The sequence below is a fragment of the Delphinus delphis genome, chromosome 9, assembly GCF_949987515.2.
Source record: "Delphinus delphis chromosome 9, mDelDel1.2, whole genome shotgun sequence".
NCBI lineage: Eukaryota > Metazoa > Chordata > Mammalia > Artiodactyla > Delphinidae > Delphinus > Delphinus delphis.
In genome coordinates this window covers 56,347,753-56,370,139 of record NC_082691.1, presented here as the reverse complement: position 1 = coordinate 56,370,139, position 22,387 = coordinate 56,347,753, and the positions used below count along the sequence as shown (strand labels likewise).

Sequence of the window (22,387 nt, the reverse complement as noted above, 5' to 3'; positions counted from 1 at the left end):
ACATGGGAGGTGAGGTGTGTTTTCCTCCTGCCCATGAGCTGTCATGTTCCTGGCAGCCTGGTCCTTCCTCTCCCCGGGCCCTGCACTGCCTATCTCTTTCCCATCTACTGACTCCCTTTGCTGTCCCACTTGCTTTTGTTCTCCCACTGTCAGCATTTGAGCCTGGGTGATGGCCAGGCCTGCAGAAGTGCAGCAGAAGGAAGAGGAAGGGGAGAGAAGAGGAGGATGCCATTGTCACTCCACAATTGAGGAACTCAGCTGCTGTGTGTGTCCCAGCAGCCTGATCCAGCACCATACGATGAGGCCAAATTCTGGAGTCATATGCTTTGGAACTTGAGTCCTGGCTTCCCTGCTCACTGCAGGGGCAACCTTGGGAAAGACTCTTCATCTATGTGAGCCTCAGTTTCTTCATATGTAAACCAAGTGAAATAGTAGTAACTAACCTCTATGAAATAAAAAGATAATCGGTGTAATGTACTTGGTATAATGCCTAGTGTATAGCTAGTACCCAATAAGAATGAACTCTTATTGCCTGACTACAGTCCTCACCCCCGCCCTGCCCCCTCAATCTAGTCCTGGTCCATAGGCGGGTCACTCAGCCTCTTCTCATCTAAGTTTCAACTTAGGCTTCCAACAACATTGTCGACCTGAGCTTCTGCCAGCCCCGTCTCCAAGCACCCGACTAGTGCTTAGCTTGGACTTTCAAGGCCAACGCCTTGCCATTTGGGACCTCACTTGGGCTCGTAATGCCTCCCATGGGCACTGAGAAAAAAGTTAATATTAGTTCTTTTTCCACTGGCTCACATGGGCTGAAAAGGAGAAGCAGCAGCAAAAATCTTGCTCCTGATCAGAATTTTTGCTTTTTTCTGCATTCAGTTTTCTTTCTCAAGGGGGCATAGGAAATGGAACTTGGAACTATCTTTAGAGTCTGCCAGGAAAATCATTACGCTTTCAGTGGGTACTGAAGGAGAGACTTTTATTTCCCTTCCTACTTAACAAACATTAAGTTTTTGACAAGGGTTTCTTGAGCTCCACATACTAGCAGTATGGCTTTACCGGCTTCTTCATTTCATTTTGTCGGTACTGCCAGCAAGACTCTGGGAATGCACTCTGTTAGGCCATGTCTTCACCAGCCAAGATTTGAAGGGTGCAACAGAATGAAGGTTTTCAAGCCACGGAAGAGTGCTTCTAGTATGTGTTCCGTGAGCAATGAAATGCTTTCTTGCGGGAGCCCCTGCTCCCTCTGTTGGGTAAGTGGATGACTTTCCAGGGATGCTGCATAAAAGAGTGATTTTAAAAAAAATGGCTGTAGGCAGCTGGAAGATGGATTCTTCAGCCCAGTATACATTCCTTGCTGTTAAAAACAAGTTTAAATTGGGTCCTATAACCATTCAACTACATCCCCTGAAGTCTATACATAAGTCATTCGCTCATGAAGGGCAAAGGAAGCTGGTATATTGTGTTGGTGCACAGTTCTCAGGTACCTGGAACCCCAAATATCAGACTAGATTTACATGGGTTTGTTTAAACCCTCCATTTGGTTATTACTGTTGGTTTGTCCAAAGCGACTTCAAAGCAAGGTGCAAAAAGAGAGCAAAAGGGAGAAAAAAATGTTTGACTCCAAGAGCTCAGAATCACTGTAAATAAAACAAACCCCAATACTGTTCTCACTTCAGGTTATAGTCCCTTGATCTTTCCACTCTGATTCCCATTCACTTGACTCGAAGTGGGTAAATCTTTCCGGGTATCAAGGTGGGCTTGTACTCCTTTGATACCATGAACTTACTTTGCCTGGGCAGGCAGATAGATACATCCACAAATACACTTGCTGGTATAACTGCATGAAGAGGTCCCAGCAGTTAATCCTGGACTTAACTTATAAAGAGGATGTACGTTCTGTATCCACTCTCTAGAAGGTAGAGCACAGCTTTCAAATGCACTCTCTAAGGTACAGTATGTCTTCTTTGAGTTGAGCATTTATTGCCTCCTAGAGTGGTGATGGGCTCACCACTGATCCATTGCTGGGTGGGCAATAGTTCAATGTGTGGTACTGGAGCAAGAAGTCGTCTTGTAGTAATGACTTCATAACACCATTATGAAACCAACTGTGTCAACTACCTTAAGATAAGTTAGCACACACATACACTCACAAATATATATATATATATATATATATATATATATATTTTTTTTTTGCGGTACGCGTGCCTCTCACTGTTGTGGCCCCTCCCGTTGCGGAGCACAGGCTCCAGTCGCGCAGGCTCAGCGGCCATGGCTCACGGGCCCAGCCGCTCCGCGACATGTGGGATCTTCCCGGACCGGGGCACGAACCCGCGTCCCCTGCATCGGCAGGCGGACTCTCAACCACTGCGCCACCAGGGAAGCCCAACACTCACAAACATTTTAATGCTGCCCTGGGATAGAGATTATGTCATTTCCTTACACATGATTTGTTCATTGTTTCATCAAGAAAAGTGTTCATTCATTACAAATACAGACTTGAAAATATGAGCAGCACGTTTACTGTTTCTAAAATTCACGTACTGAGTCTCCTTTGTCCTTGAGCTGTATGGATACCAGGATAAAACACAATCAATATTTATTCTATTCATCCTGCATAACTATTTCCCAGACAAGTGGCTATTTACCATATTGAGTCAACATACACTGCTGGAATATAAGAAGGTTTCCTGGAATGTTCTCTCCTCCCATGGGTCTGGTAACATGACTGAGGAAGCTACCCAAAAGGGAGGGAAGAGACATTGTGTGCCTATCACAGTAAGTCAATCTTCTAGGTATTTACATATGTTATAGCATTTCATCCTCATAAACACCCTACTCTTCTTCACCTCGTCTTACAGATGAGAAAACTGGGACTCCGAAAGGTTAAGTAATTTTCCTCTTAAAATGTTCTGCTCTCACGTTTCAATGACACAACATTTTCCTGATTTTTCCCTTTCTTTTCCTTTTTAGCCTTTTTGCTCTTTCTCCTTCTCCCCTTCCTTCATGGCTCAATTTTGGACATTCTCCTTCTATATTCCCTGGTGATCTCATCGAGTACGATGGCTTTAAATACCGTCCATGCGTTCGTGGCTCTTCAATGTATATCTCCAGCCCCAAACTCTCCCATTACTACTAGACCTGTATATCCAACTGCCTACTTGACATCTACACTTGGATGATGGGCAAGCATCTCCAAATTTGTATGTTAAAATTGGAGACCTTGATTTTTTTTTTTTATCTCCAGATCTCTTTCTCCCTGATTTTGAATCACTTCAGTAAATGGCTCCACCATTCACACAGTTTCTCTTAAAAAAAAAAAAAAATCATTCTTTTCTTTATCACCTCCCCAAACCATGACAATAATATATTGCCAATCTTTTTGCATTTCTCCATCTCCACCTTTGCCTAAGCCTTGACCTGATAGCTGGTAACACCTCATCTGCCTTCTCTTTCTCCTTGCCTAGAATGTAGATTTGATGGCTGGAGCTGCTGCAGCCATTTATGAGTAAAAGAGAAAAAGCACCAGAATCACAGAGACATGAGCTCTGATTCACTAGAGACAAAAGCCACACCTTCAGACATCATGTTCTGAGTGAAAAAATAACTCATTTCTTTAATCCAAAGTGGTTCAATTATTTTCCTATTATTTGCACGTGAAAACATTCCTGATATAGCTTTTCTCCCTACCTCCATCAATCCATATTCATGTAGCAAATGGAGAGGCCTTTTTAAAAAATATATAAGCAAAATGTTTTCAGTAACCAAGTATTTACTAAGCACATATTATGTGATATGAATGCTTCTAGATGTACACAGATACAGGACACCAGTGAACAAAGCAAACGCATCAGTTGGGACACATCAGTGAACAAAGCAAAACCCTCACCTTTGTGGAGGGAAGAAACATAATAAGCATGACAATTAAGTGAATTACATAGTATGTTAGAGGATGATGTATGCTATATGGGGTAAAAAGAAAAAATAAAGCAGGGTAAGGTTGAGGAGAAGTGAGGATGCAGCTTTAAACAGTGTGTGGTCAGGATAGACTTCAATAAGTAGGTGACCTCTGAGAAAAGACATGAAGGACCTGAGTCACAGTGGAGATGGGACAGAACTGCCATCAGCTGAGATGAAGAAGGCTGAGTGCAAGGTAGATTTGTGGTATGAGATGGACATCTCAGTTTTAGACATGCTGAATTTCAGATATCTATCAACATTTGAGAGGAGACGATGTCGAATAAGCTGTCTGGTGTGTGAGTCAAGAATTCAGTTGACAGGTCTGCAGAGCAGATAAAAATTGGTGAGTCATGACCTATAGATGGTATTTAAAGCCATAAGATTATATGAGATCACTAAGAAGGTGAGTGCAGTTAGAGAAAAAAAGAGGACCAAGGTCCTAAAACTGGCATGTTACAGCTTTAATAAGTTGGAGAGAAGAGGAACAAGTGGAGGGGATTGAGAAGATGCAGACAATGAGATAGGAGGAAAACCAAGAGATTGAGGTGACCCAGGAGCCAAAAGAAAATGTACGGAAAAGGAGAGAGTGATCACTGCTACTGATTGTCAAATAAGGTGAGAACTCAGAACCAATCATTGAATTTAGCAACGGTGAGGTCTTGACTCGGTGACTTGACAAGACAATTCTCATGAATGGTTGGGGAAGAAATCCTGATCCATGTGGGCTTGAGACTAAGAGGAGACTAATGGCGGCTCCTTTGAGGAGTTTTGTGCAAAGGTGAGAAAGAATTACAGTGTGCCTGAAGGAAGTTTTTTTTAAGGTGGGAAAATAACATATTTGCACAATAATGGCGATGATCAAGTAGAGATGTAAAAATGGCTGGTATAGGAGAAGGGGGGACGATTGCTGGACTGATGTTTTTGAGTATAAATGGAGGGATTCACCTTTATATAGTGTGATCTTTAAAACATGTCCACAAATATTTTGACATATCTCCCTTCAAAAGGGGGGAGCCTAATTTTTCCTCTCCCTGAATACAGGCTGGACCTGGTGACTTGCTTTAACAAAGAGAATGATGGTGTGTGGCTTCCGAGACTGGGTCATAAAAGGCACTGTAGCTTCCCTCTTGCTCTGTCTTGGATCACTCACTCTGGAAGCAACTGGCTGTCATGTTGTGAGGAATCTCAAGCAACCCTTTGGAGAGGCCCATGTGATGAGGAACTGAGGTCTCCAACCAACAGCCATATGAGTGAGCCATCTTGGAAGCAGATCCTCCAGAACCAGCCAAGCCTCAAATGACTGCAACCCAAGCTGACACATTAATCACAACTTCATGAAACTCTGAGCTAGAACTATCTAGCTAAGGGACTCCTTAATTCCTGACCCACAGAACCCATGAGATTATTCATGTTTATTTTTTTAAGCCACTAAGTTTTGGGGGTAATTTGTTATGCATCAAGATATGACTAATATGGAAATCCAGGATAGATCATTTAAAGCAACAGGCAGGAAGACCGAATACAGGAGTAAAGAGGCTGTGGTAGGGGAGGAGCTATACAGTAAGGAATTTGGGGAGCTTCTCCTCAGATTGCTTCAACTTTCTCCATGATGTAGGAGGCAAGCTCAATGACCACATGAGTGAGCAGGCTCTGCAGCTGAGAACAAGATGGGAGAGGCTTGAGGGGAAAGGAAAAATTGTGAGGTAATTGTATTGGGTAAGGATGGAGGCTGGTAGAATGGCCTAGGGAAATGCAGTGGGATTGTAGGCAATATTAAGGACACAGAGGAAGGAGTATATGCAGTCATCAAGGAAAAGGAGACCAGGCAGTGTGGTTGTGTGCTCTACTCCACACAGATTCAACTGCATTCTTGCAAAACCACAGGGTAGTGGAGAGTTGGATTGAACCGGCCACGAGTTCATGGTGAGAGTTGAGATGAACCAGTTTTGCCACATGAGTGCTATGACGCAAAATAGGGCAAGGTGTTTGCAAGGGAGAGGTTACAAAAATCAGGCTAGCTGCCTTAAAATCATTTCAGCCTTCGCTGCTTCTGGGGAAGATGAAATAGACATACTTTGCCACTTCCCTCCTGCAGAGTTGTTTTGTGCCCGGGTCCTAATTTATAAAGGTGACCGAGTAGTCAATGCCATTGAAAAAAAAAGTGGAATATTACTCATGGTTCCCCTAGAAACAAGAGGCCTGCTTTTGGTCAGGACATAGAAGCAGGAGTGAGGCTAGAGCACAGGCCAGAAGCATTTATTGGGGTTCCTGCAGCAGAGGCAAAGCAGGGCAGAGTAAAGAGTTTAGGACTGGCTAGTTTGAATAATTTCAGAGGGCTTTGGGCTATGGGGTGGTCTCTAGTTGTCTGACTCCTGGCCCTGGAAAAATATTGCCTCCTGTGGTACACAGGCCTCAGAGGGGAGATAGGGCTCTGGATTGGTTAATTTGCATTTCAAAGGCCTGCTCCTGGCCAACTTAGCTCTCTAAGAATGACCAGCACAGGGAGGGGCAGTCCTTCCCCAGCTGGAAAGGTATTTTAAGATGTCAAGACATCATAATTTACAGAAAATAAAAAACACGCTTATTACACGAGTACAACTAAAATACCTGGACATTACATATAAAACAAACACAGAAAGACTCTGAAAGGTGGAGAGAAGAAAGCAGATTGGCAAAAGACCTTAGGACCCAAGCAATGACCTTGTGGTGTTTCCTGGGTTTTCTTATTGCCCCATTTATCCCAGACTTGGAGCTGGCATCTGCGAATGCCAACAGAAGCAGATAGTAAAGTTTCAACAAAACCCTACTCTTTCTAGTATAAGGATCAGGAAAAGGACAGTCTAGCAAGACAAAATCTTTTAGATGATAACTACTTTATTCCAGCCAAATGTCACAGAAACAAAATTGTGACTTCACCCCACCCACGTCAGCAAAGGCCAAGTGGGAACCTAGACTCCACCCTCACTAAACTCTCTGCTCCCCAGGGCCATCTGACTCCCGCACTGGTGTCAGAGTGTGAGCAGATAGGGTAGAGGGTCTCTGGAGGAAAGGAATCAGATATAGCTTTTTGACATAAGAGAAGCCATTCTAGGCCTAAGCCATTTTGTGATCTAAACCTGGCCACACTGCTTGCCCTTGAACAGGTCTCAGTAATAATGATCTTTTTATTAGGCAAGAGAAGGAATAATAGCAAAAATAATATGTCAGTTGTAAAGACTTCTGGTTCTGTTTCAGTGGTAAAGGTTAGCCTGAAGCACTCGACCATCAGATAAGCTGGAACCTAAGGGACGATGACATTGACCTTTTCTGACCCTCGTGTCTTCAGTCATCTAAATCTTGGATTCTGTAAACCTTTGCCCCAATTCTATGCTGAATTCTCCTCTGCTCAAGCCCCTTCATGAATATGCAGGTACCCTTGGTTTAAAATTTCCCCGATTTTGCTCTTCAGGAAGACACTGTTCTGGGAAAGATGCCAGGTGTTCTCCTTACTTGCAGGAATAAATCCTTCCTTCTCCTGCTCTTTGGCTTGGTTGTGTCTTGTGGCTCAACACCCACCAAGAGGTGAACCTAGTTTTCAGGTAACAAGAGGAGGCCAAGAAGTGAGTTGGGACTTTCATGCTCACAAGCCAGTAATGAGGCTCACTGTTCCTGTAATGTCAGTGGATAACACATAATGAGCCTGGACCTCTACCTCTGCCCAGCAGTAATGAGGTGCCTCTCCCTGTCCCTACTAGAGTGGCCTCAGAGAGGCCTAATAGAGAGTCAGAACTTTCACCATCATCCAATAGTAATTAAACTATTCCCACTGCAAAGTCAGTGGAGACCACCAAGGAGTCAGAATTCCCATTCCCATCCTGCAGTAACAGGAAGAACCCCTTTCCCCTAGGTGGCCAACTTCAGACCTAACATATCAATAATTACATTATATGCACACAGTCTAAATACATCAATTAAAAGACAGGGATAGGCAGAGTAGATTAGAAAACACAACCCAACATGCGCTGGATTCAAGAAACTCACTTCAAATATAAAAATATAGGCGAGTAAAAGTAAAGGATGGAAAACAAATACCATGCAAACAATAATCAAAGGAAAGCAAGAGTGGCTATATTAATAACAGATAAAGTAGACTCCAGAGTGAAGACAATTACCAGTGACAGAGAAGGATATTATGTAATGATAAAAGGGTCAATCCATACAGAAGACGTAGCAATCCTAAGTATGCATGCACCAAAGAGATCTGCAAACTATATGAAGAAAAAACTGAAAGAAGTGAAAGAAACAGACCAATCAACAATTACTTCAATATGCCTCTCAACGATTAATAGGATAACTAGACAGAAAATCAGTAAGGATATAGAACTGCAACAACATCATCAAACAACAGGACTGAAGCAACATTTACAGAAGACCCTGCCCAACAATAGCAGTGTCCATGGAACATATACAAAGACAAACCATATCTTGGACCATAAAGCAAATCTTAACAAATTTAAAATAATTGAAATCATACAGAGTATGTTTTTTGACCACATTGGAATCAAAACAGAAATCAGTAAAACAGGGAAATCTCTAAATACTTGGAAACTAAGCAACACATTTCCAAGTAACCCATGAGTCAAAGAAGAGGTCTCAAGGGAAATTTTAAAAATACATTGAACTGAATGAAAATGAAAATACAACATATAAAAATTGGTGGGCCACAGCTAAAGCAGTACTGAGAGGGAAATTTATAACACTAAATGCATGCATTAAAAAAAAAAAGGAAAAGTCTCAAATCCATAATCTAAGCTCCCACTTCAAGAACCTAGAAAAAGAAGAGCAAAATAAACTCAAAGCAAGCAGAAGGACTAAAATGATAAAGATCAGAGCAGAAATCAATGAAATTGAAAATAAAAAATAGTGAAAAATCAATGAAACAAAGCACTGGTTCTTTGAATGATCAATAAAACTGACACACTTCTTACAAAAACTGACCAAAAAATTACCAGATCAGGAAGGAAACAGGGAATATTGCTATAGACCTTGCACACACTGGAAGGATAATAAGGGAATATTATGAACAACTTCACACACAGAAATTTGACAACTTAGACAAAATAAAGCAATTCCTTGAAAACCGCAAACCAGCACAATTTACTCAACATGATGTAAATAATTTGAATAGCCATATAACTATTAAGAAAATTGAATTGTGATTAAAAAACTCTCCAAGACAAAAATCTCTAGACCCAGGTGGCTTCAATGGAGAATTCTACCATACGTTTAAAGAATAATTAACAACGAATTCTACACAATCTCTTTCAGAAATAGAGAGGAGAAAAAACTTCTTGATTCATTTTTTTTGAAGCTGGTATCAGCTTTGATATCACAACCAGACAAAGATAGTACACAAAAAAGGAAAATTATAGACCAATATCCCTCATGAATATAGACATAAAAATCTTTAACTTTAGCAACATATAAAAGAATTATACACCATAATCAAGTGAAATTTATTCTAGGGCACAAGGCTGATTCAATATTTGAAAATAAATCAGTGTAATCCACCATATTAACAGGATATAGAAGAAAAATCACAGGATTATATCATTTGATGCAGAAAAAGTATTCAGCAAAATTCAACACCATTCATCATAAAAATCTCTCAGAAAACTGGAATAGAGGTGAACTTCCATCAACATGATGTGGAGCATTTCCCAAAAAATCCCCAAAACTACAGCTAACATTATACTCAATAGTGAGACTGAAGGCTTTCTCCCTATGATCAGGAGCTAAGCAAGGTTGTCTACACTCACCACTCTTATTTACCATAGTGCTGGAAATTATAGGTGGCGTAATTAGGAAAGAAAAGTCATACAGACTGGAAAGAAAAGAAAAAAATGTTCCTATTTGCAGATGACGTGACAATCTACTTAGAAAATCCAAAGGAATCTACAAAACTTCCTAGAACTAATAAGTGAGTTTGGCAACATTGCAGAATACAGGATAAGCGTTCAAAAATCTATTGTATTTCAATATACCAATGAATTTGTGGATACTGAAATTAAAATTCTAATACCATTTACAATCTTTCAAAAACAAAAGTGAAATACTTATATGTAAATCTAAGATAACATGTATAGGACTTGTATAATGAAAACCATAAAATGCTGATGAAAGAAATAAAAAAAATAGAGAGACATACAGTGTTTATGGACTGGAAGATTCAACTTGATAAAGGCAACAGTTCTCCCCAAATTAATATACAGGTTAACCCAATTTTTACCAAAATTCCAGCAAGATTTTTAGATATAGACAAGATTGTTCAAGAATTTATATGAGAAAGAAAAGGAAATAATCTTGAAAAACACTAATAACGTGTGAGAAGGAATCAATCTATCCAATTTTAAGACATTAGATAACTACATTAATCAAGACTGTGTGGTATTGGTGAAAGGATAGACACATAAATCAATGGAACAGAATAGAGAACCCAGGAATAGACTCATATAAATATGCCCAACTGATTTTTGACAAAGGTACAAAAGCAATTCAATGAAGGAAAGATGCTTCTTTCAACAAATGGAGCAAGTGGACATCCATAAGCAAAACAATGAGCCTCACCATAAACCTCACCCCTTACACAAAAGTTCAGTCAAAATGGATAACAGATTTAAATGCACAACTTAAAATTAGCATGCTGGGCTTCCCTGGTGGCGCAGTGGTTGAGAGTCCGCCTGCCGATGCAGGGGACACGGGTTCGTGCCCCGGTCCGGGAAGATCCCACATGCTGCGGAGCGGCTGGGCCCGTGAGCTATGGCCGCTGAGACTGCGCGTCCGGAGCCTGTGCTTCGCAATGGGAGAGGCCACAACAGTGACAGGCCCACGTACCGCAAAAAAAAAAAAAAAAAAAAATTAGCATGCTTTTAAAAAACATGGGAAAAAATCTTTAGGAACTTGGGCTGGACAAAGAGTCATAATCTTGACGCCAGAACCATAATCCATGAAAGGGAAAGTTAATAAACTGGATTTTATAAAAGTTAAAAAGTTGCTTTGTGAAAGACCCTGTTAAGAGATGAAAAGACAAGCTACAAGTGGGGAACACACTTGTGAAGCATGTATCTGACAAAGGATTAGAATCTAAAATATATAAAGTACTCTCAAAACCTAAGAGTTAAAAAGCCAGCAAATCAATTAGAACATAGGCAAAAGACATGAAGAGACAATTCTCTGAAGATATACAGGTGTCCAATAGGCATATGAGAAAATGTTCAACACCATTAGTCATTAGGAATTGTAAATTAAAACCACAATGAGACTACACACCTATCAGAATGGCTACCTTAAAAAATAGTGACAACACCAAATTCTGGTGAGGATGTAGAGAAATTGGATCACTCATACATTGCTGACGGAAATGTAAAATGGAACAGCCACTGTAGAAAACAGTTGGGGACAATTTCTTGAAAAACTAAATATGCATCTACCTTATGACCCATCCATTGTACTCCAGTGTATTTATCCCAGCAAGATGAAGATGCACAAAAACCTGTACATGAATGTTTATAGAAGCTTTATTTGTAATAAATCAAAATTGGAAGCAACCCAGATGTCCTTCAAAGGGTGACAGGTTAAACTGTGGTACATTCTACCATGGAACATTACTCAGCAATGAAAAGGATGAAATGACACACAAAACAAACCAGATGACTTGCCAGAGAATTATGCTGAGTAAAAAAAAAGCCAACTTCCTATAACATTCTTGAAATGACAAAACTATAAAAGTTGATTACAGATTAGTGGTTGTCAGGAATTAAGGATGGAGTGGAGAGGGGAAGAACGTGAGTGGGAAGGTGTGGCTATAAAAGGGCAACATGAGGCATCCTTGTGGTGATGGAAATGTTCTGTATCTTGACTCTATCCATGGCAATATCCTGGTCGTGAGATTGTTCAATATATTTACAAGATGTCACCATTTGAGGGAAACTGGGTGAAGTGTATGCAGGACCTCTATTATTTCTTATGAGTGCATATGAATTTACATTTCTCTCTCAAAATAAAATGTTTAATTAAAAAAATTACTTCTTTACTTCCTGTTGCTTTTAAAACAAAATGCAAATTTCTTACTGTGGTCTCTAGGGATCCATTTGATTCCATCCTCTGCCTCACCCTCTAACCTTTTGTCACACTACTGTTCTCTTTCTAACTCCAGTCACATGACCGTTTAACTCTCTTTAATCACACTGAGCTCTTTTCTACCCCTTGTTCTTTACATTTGCCATTTCCTCTGACTGGGAAAGCTTTCCCCCCAGCTCATTGCCTGGCTCCTCATTCTGATCCAGTAGGTCTTAGCTCAAACACCACCTGCTCGGAGAAGCTGTCCCCCACCTGAAAGCACAAGTGCGCAGGGAGGGACAGCAGGTAAGCCCTGTGGCTAGGCTGCCTGGGGCTCAGACCTTGGGCATCACGCTTAACATCTCTGTGTATGTTTTCTCCTCTCTAAAATAGGCACACCCTATTGGTTCTTCCTTCACAAAGTTGTTAAAAGGATTAAATGGGGTAACATAGGCAAATCATTTGAACTAGTACCTGGAATGCAAAAAGCCCACCTACGTGTTATTTGTTATTTTCTAAAAAACCTCCCCTAGTTGCTCAATCTCACAGGTTCTGAAGGTGTCATCCCTGGACCAGCGGCATCCCTGTTACCTGAGACCACTGAATCTCTGGGGATGGGGGTGGGTGGGTCTTAGCAATCTGTGTTTTTTTGTTTTTTGTTTTTTTAGCAATCTGTGTTTTAACAGCTCTCCAAGTGATTCTGAAGCTGGTTTAGCTCATCATCCTATTTACTTCCTTAATGTCTGTCACAGTTAGATATTATCTGTTTATTGACATAATTTATGCCCACTTCTCCTACCAGAATAAACATCCCACCAGGGTGAACTTGTCAGTCTTGTTCACTATTGCTAGCATAATATCTGGCACAAAGTAAGTAATGGGAAAATAGTAACAGATAATTGAATGAATGAATAAACCTGGCCAAGGTCATGTACTTAAATAACTGAACTGATTGATGTTGACTCCAGCTTGCCCCCTCTGACAAGCTGAGAATCAGTGACACCCTAATTCCTCGTCTTTGCTTAGCAGCCTGAAGTTTCTCACATGGTTCTGTGCAACATGAAAGTCCCTGGCACATGAAGCCTGACTTCCAAGCAGCATTTTAAATACAGTCATGGCCAGAGCAGAGCCAAGGACTCACTGAGTATGGAAGGGCTGTGCCCTCTTCCCATTGTGCTGAGTTGGCCACCTCATTATTTTTCTTGTGAATATCAGTGGCTGCTTTTCTGAATGACAGCAGGTCACCCTCTCTCTCTGTGTGGCTTTTAGTGACTCTGGCTGGTGAAGGGTCCTTTTCTTGCAAAGAGGTGACCTTCCATCTCAGTGTGGAGGGACACCTTGGGTTTTAGTGAAAAGAAGAATCAGTGCATTCATGCTCACACACCTTGCCACGATGCTAGCCTCTCCGCTTTTCCTGACCTGTGTCACCTCTGCATCCTCTGTGTCCTCCGTGGGCTTCTTGTCCTCACCTTCTCACTGCCTGAGCGTTAGTGTTCTCCAGGGCCTGTCAGTTCCCTTTATAGGCACATTCCTTGGAGGATCCTCTCCTTCCCACAGCAGCATTTCTAATTCAGACCACTTTGTTGGCATATCCACCTGGGTGTCCCAAAGGAACCTCAGCGCAGCATGTCCAAGACGAAATTATTTATCTTGCCTTTCCCTCTTCCGTGTCATCGTCTTATACTGGCTAGAGGCATTCCCATCTACCCTGTCACCCAAGGTAGGAATCTGGGAGCCATTCTCCATTCCTGCCTGTATCTCATTTCCTGTATCTTATCAGTGTCCTGGTCCTTGAAATGGTACCCCCTTATCATGCCTCACATCACCCCCTTCCCCCTTCTGGTGCTACTCAAGGTTGCTATATTGCACCATATGACAGCCCTACTGCAAAGCTCCAGGCATCTCACCTAGACTATCTTAATCATCTAACTAATATCTTTGTTACTGACCTTAGAGTTCTAAACGTCCTCTAGATAAGCACATTATAATTAAATAATTTTTTGAGATGCAAATTTGGCCCCTTTTCTTTAAAATTATTGCAAAGGTCCCTTGTTACAGACTATGGCGCAATCTGCCTAGCATGCTATTCTAGGTCTTTCCTTACCAGTCCAGAAATCTCAATCTCTGTACCTTGCTTCCAAACCTGTATAATCTCCATACCAACCTACTAGCATCCTTAGATTTTCAAAGTCTTTTTTTTTTTTAAATTATACTTTCTTCTCAGATGCTCAGGTAGAAATAAACATGCTCTCCTTCAAGCCCATCAGTGTCAGTCAGGTTTTGCTGCAGTAACAACTCCAAATTAGAATGACAAACACTCACCTCTTGCTCGTTTGCATGAGTGCTGAGGGGCAGGCGATCGTTCTGCTCTAGGCTGTAGGTTGACTTCCAGTTTGCTTCACAGGACTCTTCACTCAGGAGCCAGGCTGAAGAAGCAGCTGTTCCCCGGGGGAGGCTCTTCTTCTGCAGGTAGAAGAAGGGTAAGTTAGAGGCCTAGCTGAAACATGTGGTTGCATTTTAAAGATTTTGATTTTAAAGCTTTTGCTCACATCTTGCTCACATTTCAGGACATCTACTTGGTAAATGGAATCACATTCCAAGGGTGTTCATGACACCCTTGCAACCGTGGGATCTGATGGGAGATTCAGCTCTGGGGATAAAGATGCCAGAGCAAAACTAAAAGCTTCGGAACAGATCAACTGATGTCAGCTTCAATCACAGTGGAAACATATTTGCAGATGCTTCCAGATACAGCTAGTTAAGGAGACATGAATCCTATAATCCCCAGAAGAAAAGTGACATTTTCCTGCATGATGCAGCTGAGAGCTAAAACCCAGGAATAAGATGTAGCGACTTCTGGGTTGTTGGGTGCTGTTTTCTCTCCACTCTATCTTGTCTCTGTATAAATTTGGGTCCCAGCTTTTGGTGGGTTGTCAGCTATAGATGTGGATTTCAACCCCTGGAGAAAACAATGTCATTGTTCACCAGTCAAGAGCCCACTGGCCACAGTGTCTGGCCGTTTCCAATCCACTGCCTGTTAGAGATTTCTTCTGTAACTCTAAGTGGTTGAAATTATTATAGAAGTTATGGTCATGTGGGAGACTGCCAGGAATTAGCAGTGCTTCATTCAGCAATGTATGTATTAGAGAACAACAGGAAACATCCTATAAACCCTGTACTGTAATTCGTAATAAAATATTTTGAAGATTGAAAAAAAAAAAAGTCCTTGGCTAAAGCAAGCTGCATGGACAGATGGAATACCTGGGAAAAATTATCCAATTTACCCCGCTACCCAATCTGGTACATATTTTCATTATAGCCCTCAAAACCCTTCATTTGTTTAGCTATCTTTCTCCTCTAGACTTTAAGCTTCTGAGGGTAGAGTCTGATTTGTTCTCCTGTTCCTTTCCAGGACTTACTATAGTTGAATGGGTAAATGAATTAAGGATTGACCCAACAATTCAAGATGGAAAATGCAGGAAGGGGACTGAATTTGTTGACGATAATGAGTTCAGTATCAACCTCATAGTCTAAATATGTTCTGAGAACTGTCCTGGTTATGGAACTGTAATTTTTAATACAGTGACTAAGAGCTAATGTGTTCTGAGTTCTATACTATCAACTCTTTTTGAAAGGGGCTAATAAGCCTTAAACAGTATGTAAGTTTTAAAAATAGACTTTAACTTTTTAGAGAAGTTTTACGTTTCCAGCAAAATTGAGTAGAAGGTACAGAGATTTCCTATATACTCCCCATACCTATTCTTGCCTAGTCTCCCTCATTACCAACATCCCCACCAGAATGGTACAGTGGTTACGATCGATGAAACTACATTTACACAACATTATCTCCCAAAGTCCATAGTTTACATTTGGGTTCATACTTGGTGCTGCATATTCTAAGGGTTGGATAAATGTATAACGATATGTATCCACCATTACAGTATCACATAGAGTAGTTACACTGCTCTAAAAAGAGCAGTTACACTGCTCTGGGTTCCACCTATTCGTCCTTCTCACTCCCCAGCCCTGGCAACCACTAATCTTTTTACTGTCTCCATAGTTTTACATGTTCCAGAATGTCATATAGTTGGAACCATACAGTATATATCCTTTTCAGATTGGCTTCTTTCACTTATTAATATGCATTTAAGGTTCCTCCATGTCTTTTCACGGCTTGACAGATCATTTCTTTTTAGCATTGAATAGTATTCCATTGTCTGCTTGTACCACAATTTATCCATTCACCTGCTAAAGGACATCTTGATTGCTTCCAGGGTCTGGCAATTATGAACAAAGCTGCTAGAAACATCCATGTACAGGCTTATGTGTGGGCATAAGTTTAGAGCTCCTTTGGGCAAATAATAATACGTGTAATTGCTGGATGGTATGGTGAGAGTATGTTTAGTTCTGTAAGAAACCACCAAACTGTCTTCTAAAGTGGTTGTACCGTTTTGCATTCCCATCAGCAATGAATGAGAGTTCCTGCTGTTCCACATCCTCACTAGCACTTGGTGTTGTCAGTGTTCTAGATTTTGGCCATTCTAATAGGTGTGTAGTGGTATCTCGTTGTGGTTTTAATTGCATTTCCCTGATGACATATGAAGTGAAGCATCTTTCCATATACTTATTTGCCATCTGTATATCTTCTTTTGTGAAGTGTCTGTTGAGGTCTTTGGCCCATTTTTTAATCGAGTTGTTGGTTTTCTTATCGTTGAGTTGCCTATAATTTTTTGATTGCCTGATTACCTTGATCTGGAATTTTCTCAAACCTTAAATATAAACATGATACGTTTAGCGTTGGCTTTCTTACTTCCGGAAGCTGCCATTAAGGAAGACTAATTAGGCAGTGGTAAAATATGGATAGCCACAGAAGCTAAAAATAACAGAAAGGAAGAATGAAAAGATAGATGAGAGCAGAACGTTTTTAGACTCCAGAGAGTGCTTGAGCCTAAAGTTGCAAAATATTTAGTGTGTATACGTGTGCAATTATCTTGAGAAATAGCCTATGGTTTTACATTAGAGTCTTAAAGGTGTGTTCAAGTCACAAAAGGTTAAATAAATCCATTGCTGCTAAGAGAAGATAGAATAAATGTCATTTATTTCCAGATGAAAGCATTAACAATAATTTATTGAACACTTATTTTGTGATTGGCACTGTTCTAAGCACTTTTGTGGAAATTCTCATTTAATTTTCAAAGCAACTGGGTTATTGCTATCTTTAATTGACAAATGAGGGGACTGCTAGTGGTTCTAGGTCATGTGCCTAGCCAGCGGCAGAGAGAGAGATGTCCAAAGCTACCCTGTTAACCACTATGCTGTATTCCCTTCAGTCCTCAACTTAATTTTACTTTACTCCTCTCTGCCTTCCTTAATAATTTTGGTTATAAAAAATAGCTTTTAAATTTAGCTCCATGGCAGTCACAAACTGTCCGGCTCTCAGATCTCTGGCAGGGCAACCCAGTTTGCATGTCACAGTATAACTGAAGACATAACTAGATACTTAGACACAATTTTCATCATTGTGCAGTCATACTAATGGGTGGGCCTCAGAGTCCAAGTGGAAGAGTTGTGGTGCTTCTACTAATGGGCAGGCATTTTCCAAGTCTGGTTCAATGACTGAATTCTGCTCATTAGGTTAATACAAAGCAAATTTGCAGTCCCCTTGCTAATGTAAAGCATTCTAGCAGTGATAAATTCGTATGGAATTTATTTATCAGTTCTTATTTAAGTAGTTGCAAACCTCCAGAAACGGTCCTGCGTATTATGGGAATTCACTTGCTGAGGGTAACACTGAAAATCTGTCCTGTTTCCAGAGATTCTCTTCCAGAGAGATATTTAAATGAAGACTTTAAATTGACTGTCCCAAATGTGATGAGTGATAGGCCATCTTGAGTGGGCAGTCAAATGGGTGTTGGGTTTATGGTCTTCCTGAACGTAACAATAAATCAGTGTCAGGCACTTTAGCTGGAGAATTCAGCTTCTCCACTCACCTTTCACCTCTGAGTGGTTACTGTGCACATTTGGCATTTACATTTGCAAAGTGTCTTTGTCCACCAGATGTCATGGTGGACGCACCACATTTTATGACTGCTAGTTCGAAGGTGGAGAGACTGACAGGGTGATGGAAGCAGGGTAGCTAACCAGGGGGCCTGGGTCCTTCCTCTGACATTACTCTTCATAGGTCTCTTTTATTTCTTCCCTTCCCCTTTTTTTCTTCTCTGTTTTTTTGCCTTTTATGCTTCCCAGTAATAACCCACAAATATGACTTAAATTACAGGAAGCAGTACATAGCGTAGTGCTTAAGAGAAGGGGCTCAGGAGTCAGACTCCAGCCCAGCTGAAGTGACCTTGGGCAATGAACTCAACTGTCAAATGGAGCGAGTAAGGCATCCCTTACAGAACCCGCATGAGGATTTGAACTTCGTTAGATCATCTATGTATAGTGGCTGTTATCATTTTTGTTACTGTCATCAGAAACAAAACAATACAAGGCAGAAAACAATTAAAGGTTTATCTCTGTGATACAGACCATAGACTGTGGGATTTTTGTTAGAGGAGAAGTGACTGAGATCTGGAGCAACCTGGGGCGTGGCAGGGGATTGGGGACATTTGACCTGGCTGCGAGGGATGACAGAATTTGAATAAGCAGATAAGAAAGGGAAGGAACTGTGTAACTGTGGTGGTTTTAAAAATGTCTGCAAATTCTCAGACACGTCTTCCATAAAAGTAGAGTCTAATTCAGTTCCCCTGGAATGTGGGCTGGCCTTGGTGTTTTGCTTCTAATGAGTAGAATGTGGCAGAAGTGAGACTATGTGACTTCTGATACTAAATTAGAACATGTGATGCAGTCTGTCTGTTGCTCTATTATCTATCTATCTATCACCATTAGAGCCCTGAGCTACCTTGTGAGAAGTCAGGCTACCATGAAGCTACCATGGGACCACGTGGGGAGAGCACAGAATTGGAGATACCTGCCCAAGGAGCCCCAGCCGTTCCAGTCTTCCCAGCTCTGGCATCAGACTCGTGAGAGAGCCTTCAGATAATTCAGTCTGAGCCACCATCTGACAGTAGCTGTGTGAGAGAGCTCTAGCAAGAACTGCCTAGCTGACCGCAGTCAATTGCTAGACCCCTGAGAGATAATCATAAAGTGTTATTTTAAGCCAGTAAATTTGGGAGTAAATTGTTACTCCCCCACAGTAACTGGAACTATAACCAAAGGCATTAGAGCATTTATAAACCAAAGCACATTTACAATTAAATAGCAAAACGACAAAAGCAGTAATATTCAGTTTAAGTAGGTTAATTTATTTTGACGGATGATGTTTTGCAGTAGCCAAATTGATGCTCCTGTGATTAAAAGGTAAATGTCACAGTGCAAGCTTTTGGCAGATGTATACATGTGTGACATGTGATGTTTCAACTCTCCCACCACACCACTCCAACCCAGCTACCGGGAAACTTTGCTTAAATGGAGCACAGTGACACGTGGCCTTCAAATAGTGCTAGCATGTCATTATTGTGTCCTGTTCCTGCCTCTGTTCTTTTCACATCAGCCCACAGCAATTAAAATGTTCTCCACGGGGCTTCCCTGGTGGCGCAGTGGTTGAGAGTCCGCCTGCCGATGCAGGGGACACGTGTTCGTGTCCTGGTCTGAGAAGATCCCACATGCCGCGGAGCGGCTGGGCCCGTGAGCCATGGCCGCTGAGCCTGCGCGTCTGCAGCCTGTGCTCCACAACTGGAGAGGCCACAGCAGTGAGAGGCCCGCGTACCGCAAAAAAAAAAAAAAAAAAAAAAGTTCTCCTTAATGCCAGTGTGATCCTAAGTACAGACAAGGAATCCAGGCACCAACACTGAGTGTCAGCACTCAGTGACAAGGAGTCATCCAGAGAACCGAGATGTTTTAAAAAAATTTTTTCTTTTTAGATTAACAAAAAAATAAGAAACACAAAATTTGAAACCTCTTGTAGGGGACTATCCACCAAATGAAAAGTAGTAGGGAGCTTGGCTGGACTGGAAAGTGGGGAGAGAGACTCCAGATAGCTTTAAGGAAAAAGTTTAGCTGAAGTGGAACAGAGTGGAGTTTTGGCCCCAAAAGGCAGCATCTAGAGTCTGAACTATTGACTTGTAGTCATTATTAGTTCCTGAGTAGGGCAGTGACCTGATTCATGCCCTATTTTGAGATTCATCTCACAATCGTATGTGTATGATGAATTAGACAGAGGTGAGGCTGGAGTCAGGAAGACTGGCTAACACTCTCTTCTGCTACACTAATTCCAGCACTTTAAAAAAAATCAGTGTTCACCAAGTTCTCATTGAGTATGTGGTACCCTCCTTGGCTCCTTGAAAAATGCAGTATAGGTTGGGAATTGGATTTAGTTTCAGCACTCAAGGATTTATGGTGTTCTTCCTTTGATTCCTGCTTGTCATTGATAAACAAACAACCTTGGTCAAACCATTCATGTCCCAGCACCTCTGACCCTTCATCCATCAAACAAGGGATAATGATATATATATTCTACCCATGTTATAAATATTAAATATTATATATATATGAAATCTTCAAGAAGCTTCAAGCCTTCACAGAATAGGATGAGTTTATACTACACTTAAGTGTTAGATTAATCTTATAAGAGGACATTTAAACTGTTGTAAAAAGGAGATAATAATGTTACTTTTTTTTTTTTTTTTTTTGTGGTACACGGGCCTCTCACTGTTGTGGCCTTTCCCGTTGCGGAGCATAGCCGCTCCGCGGCACATGGGACCCTCCCGGACCGGGGCACGAACCCATGTCCCCTGCATCGGCAGGCGGACTCTCAATCACTGCGCCACCAGGGAAGCCCAATAACGTTACTTTTTTTATTGCACAAACCATATTGTAACAGCATTCATGGACATTTTGAAAATGAATAAAATCCCTCAGTATTTCACAACTACCAAATATCAACTTTTTATTTTCTATATTTCTTGCTAGTTCTTATTCATATACATTCATTTACAATGTGCAGTATAGATGTATTGTTGTATTTTGCTTTTTTTCACACAAACATTAGCACTTTCATGCTATTCTATACTGCTCGTAATCAATTTTATAATAGCCCATCAAACTGACATATAACAATTTAGTTAACCAATCTCAGTATTGTTTGAAGCGCATCTATATGTGTAAAATATTTCCTTCCTTCCTTCCTTTCTTCTAGCGTGGAAGAGGAAAAGGCAGGTTATAAAGCACCAGGACTGGAATTACTGAAGCAAAAAGAATAAATACTTTAATTTCTTCTAAAAACACTTACTGAGTGCTCTTTTTCAAAATTGGGAGATATTATGTGTTTCAGAAAAGGCAAACTTTGAAAACCCAGACAGGATCCAATACAGACAGGATGCAACTAGTAGATCCCTTCATTGAAATTCTCCATATCTGACACTTGGTTTTCTTGTCTTAGTAGCAGGGAAGAGAGCAGCCATTGCCTTCTGAGGCCACTCTGCAGTCTTCTGAGAAGTATCACTTGGAAATCAGGGCTGTTGACTGAGTTAAGCAAATGAGTGATTGAATCAGCACTGACAGAGGTATGCTATAGCATAAGTCCAGCCTTAGCCCCTCGGTGATGTCAGACAGATATCTGAGAAAATCTTCAATCCCAGTCAAACAAGGTTAAGCTAGTGTGTTAATCTGCAGGTAGTTCTCCAATTCAGGAATGACCCGAGGTTTATCTGCCCGCTTGCATTAATCATTTAGGGACAGCTGCTGGAAGTGCAGTGCTGGAACCACGGATGACAATCCTTTTTGGAGAGCAAGTAAACAAGGTTTCCAGTGCCAGGGAACACACTTGAGCAGGAGTGATAGTATTCCACTTCCCCAAAGTCGTTTTTTTTTTTCTTTTAAGTCACATTCTTGAAGATTAGAAGCTATGATCCAGGGAAGTCTGAAGCTCAGATAGTCCAAAGTCCCTGAACTCTGTCACACAGACCACTGAACCGCCATCAGAGAATTCAAACGAGATCATGATGTAGCAAATTCCCTTCTGTGTGCCGTGGTTTCAGTACTTATTGAACTGCTTTGTAAACAGTGTAAATATTAACTTTGTTGTGTGCCGAGCAGGGTTAGGTGATACTGAAACAGTAATGACAGTCACTGACAGCTGGATTTAGTCAGGTAAATGATAAAAGGATTTCAGTTTTATTTGCTTTTGATGGGTATATGCCAATGTCTGCCTTGAGGAAGAAGCAGACAGGCACATTAGCTCTCTAAACACAGTGATCTCAAACTTGGCTGACTTCAGAATTCCCCAAATACAAAAAACTAGGCCCTACCCGCATCAACTGGATTTGAAATT

The 22,387-nt window shown here is 41.1% G+C and overlaps 1 protein-coding gene across 2 annotated transcripts in view; it reads right to left on the bottom strand.

Moving 5' to 3' along the window:
* PALS2 (protein associated with LIN7 2, MAGUK p55 family member) overlaps positions 1 to 21,471 on the bottom strand; it is a 218,525-nt gene extending 197,054 nt beyond the window's left edge. For both annotated transcript variants that reach the window (XM_060020613.1, XM_060020614.1), the window contains exons 1-2: positions 21,347 to 21,471; positions 14,380 to 14,520 (exon numbers count right to left, since the gene is read on the bottom strand). The gene's annotated coding sequence lies outside the window, so the exon portion shown is untranslated. The remainder of the gene's footprint in view (positions 1 to 14,379; positions 14,521 to 21,346) is intronic.
* Between the last annotated feature and the right edge of the window lie 916 nt (positions 21,472 to 22,387).